The 3270-nt window shown below is 36.0% G+C and overlaps 1 pseudogene; it reads left to right on the plus strand.

Annotated features, from left to right (window-relative positions):
- The first annotated feature begins 261 nt into the window (after window positions 1-261).
- LOC126058420 (olfactory receptor 6C6-like) lies at window positions 262-1205 on the plus strand (annotated as a pseudogene).
- Window positions 1206-3270: the final 2065 nt, after the last annotated feature.

Below are 3270 nucleotides of genomic sequence, written 5' to 3' on the forward strand. Positions count from 1 at the left end.
CATTGGAAAAGCTGCCTAGATTTTATAAGGCTTTTGTTTTTTGCAGTAATTTATTAAACACACACAGAAGATACATAGAGAATGCTTTGGTTGACCTGCACTGTAATTTTAGGTATCATCTGCCTTGTTAAACTGCAGCAAATATTTACACTTGTTTACATTTCTGGATATCAGATTTTTTTCCCGATATAGCTTAAAAAAATTTTTTTTTCTTCTTTGGAGTTGTTTCCTAATGTCAGTTTAATAGGTCTCAAAACTGAAATGAAGAACCAGTCAAGGGAGATGGAATTCATTCTCTTGGGACTCACAGATGACCCACAGTTACCAATTGTGATTTTTATATTTCTCTTTCTCAACTACATTTTGAGTGTGATGGGGAGCTTATCCATCATCCTCCTCACCCTACTGCATCCTCACCTCAAGACTCCAATGTATTTCTTCCTACAAAATTTCTCCTTCTTAGAAATCTTATTGACAACAATCTCTAGATTGTTGTCTAGATTCTTGACAACCATTGTGACTAAAAACAAAATCATTTCCTACAATGGTTATGCATCTCAAGTATTCTTTTACTTTTGTCAGGAGTTACAGAGTTGTACCTTCTGGCTGCCATGTCCCATGACCGCTATGCAGCCATCTGCAAACCCCTGCATTACTCAGTCATTATGAGAAGCAAAGTGTGCTACCAGCTTCTACTCAGGTCACGGACAGCTGGCTTTCTGATTACCTTTCCACCGTTGGTCTTGGGACTAAAGCTGGAATTCTGTGCTTCCAAAGTAATTGATCATTTCATGTGTGACACTTCTCCTATCCTGCAGATTTCTTGCACAGACACTCACTTCCTAGAAATGATTTCATTTGTTTCAGCAGTTATAACACTAGTGGCCACACTACTCTTAGTAATTTTTTCCTCTACATATATAATCAAGACCATTCCAAAAATTCCCTCTGCTCGGAAAAGAACAAAAGCTTTTTCCACTTGTTCTTCCCACATGACTGCAGTTTCCCTTACTTATGGTAGCTGTGTCTCCATTTACATGAAGCCATCAGCAAAAGAAAGGGTGACTTTATCCAAAGATGTAGCTGTTATCTATACCTCAGTTGCCCCTTTACTCAATCCCTTCCTTTACAGTCTTAGGAACAAGCAAGTGAAACAAGCTTTCAAGGATACACTCAAAAAAGTTTTCATTTTTTTCAAAAAATAAGGAAAAAAACTAAAATCTTGACAGAAACAGTGAATATATTTTTTGTTCCTTTTTTCATGTTTACTTAATTTATCCTTTCAGTAAGTCAAATTTCTTACAGCATTTAAACAAGTCTTTCAGCACAATACATTTCCCTACTTTTTCTATAATAGTTCTTGCAGTGTTAATATTAAGAGTTCCATCTTCAAATTTTCACAAATTTTAACTTTATTTTAATCCCAAAGATATGGAACTTCAGGGTCGTGAAAACAAAATTAGTTGTATATTAATTTTTCCTGTACAAATTCGCCTGGATAAGTGTAGTTTATATGCACTTATTATAGGTATACCTTGTCTTATATACTACGCTAGTTATAATTTTTGTCTTCTTTAGAATGATACAGCTTGCTATGGAGAGACAAAGAAACAAACAGTTCTCAAACAGTATGATTTCTCTTACGGTAAAGCTCTACACAAAATTGTGTTCTTATAGTAATGAAGGTTTAATTATTTCAGTGTATCAGAAATGCAGCTCGAAAAAGGGTAATTCTTATAACAGTTGTGATACATAGGAGAAAAAGAGTAAAATGGTGTTATAGGCATGTGTATAACAACATGCACAATGTTTGAGGCACTACTTCCTAGTTCAAGTGTCACTAGCTTGATAATGGGAATGTAGGCTTTTAAGCCAGTCAGCCAGATATAAACCCAGGATAACATGTGAGTCCAGTCAAATTTTAAAACTCTGTTGCTAAGTTTCTCCATTTATGAAATAGATACAATAATAGTCCTTACTTGTTGTTTATTTGAGAATGCAATGAGGCAGTATGTATAAAGCATTTTTAGATCAGAACCTGGCACACAGTGAGTTATCAACAAGGGTTAGCTCCCCTTGGAGGGAAAGCTTGCCTCACTCATGGTAGTATGTAACAAGGGAAGAAAAAGAGGCAGCTTCAAATCATAAAAAAGCTTTTATGACCTAAAATGTATTAAGACTTAATCTGATTGGTGTATAGACCTGAAAATTTAGTGTGAATACATTACTGAGATAAAAATTCCATGCGATTGTACCTAAAATAACTTTTTAAATCACATGGAATAGTCTAGAAACATGGACTGTAGATGATTCTGAGGCTGATTTTTCACAATGTGATCAGATTTTTATTTTATAAAGATTGATCTGTTAAATGTGCTGAGAATGGTTTTTTAGATATTTGGAGTTAGGAAGACAGGGGAGAGAATCAACACTTTAAGCTAAATGAGATATTTTAAAGGTTAAAAACACAATAGTGACAGTGGCTTGCAAGCTCAGGGAGCAGACTCCAGAGATGTTTAGGGGAATGAACTGAGGTTAAACTGTTGAACATTTTCATGTCCGGGATAAGTGAAAGAAAGCTATTAAAAAAAAAAAAAGAAAGAAAAAGAAAAGACTCTTCTTGGGTTCTCCCTTCTGTCCACTCTGTGCACAAGCACAGAAATGTCTAATGTCTTTTTTAAAAAAGAAGTTTTCTTAATATCTGTCAGATCAAAAAAAAAATCACCTCTAAAACATATGGGGTTCTATATTGGATATAATTTTTCATCAGACACATATAAGTGAAGAATGTACTGGGGTGATTGATGGCTGTTATGGATTAAATTGCACCCCCCCACCCAAAATGTGTGTCCACTTGGCTAGGCCATGATTGCCAGTAGTGTATGATTGTCCACCATTTTGTCATCTGATATGATTTTCCATGTGTAGTAAATCCTGCCACCATGAAGTTAATGAGCTGGGATTAGAAACAGTTACAAAAATGAGGTAGGCTCAATCTACAGGATTAGATAGTATGTTGAGTCAATCTCTTTGGAAATATGAAAAAGGGAAGCAAGCAGAGAGACAGGGGGACCTCATACCACCAAGAAAAACCACCAAGAACACAGCACATCTTTGGTCCTAGGGTCCCCAAACTGAGAAGCTCCTCAACCAGGGGAAAATTGATGACAAAGACCTTCCTGCAGAACCAACAGAGAAAGAAAGCCTCCCCTGAAGCTGGCATCCTGAATTAGGACTTCTAGACCCCTAGACTGTGAGAGAATAAATTTC

Source organism: Elephas maximus, chromosome 14 (genome assembly GCF_024166365.1).
Source record: "Elephas maximus indicus isolate mEleMax1 chromosome 14, mEleMax1 primary haplotype, whole genome shotgun sequence".
NCBI classification, from domain to species: domain Eukaryota; kingdom Metazoa; phylum Chordata; class Mammalia; order Proboscidea; family Elephantidae; genus Elephas; species Elephas maximus.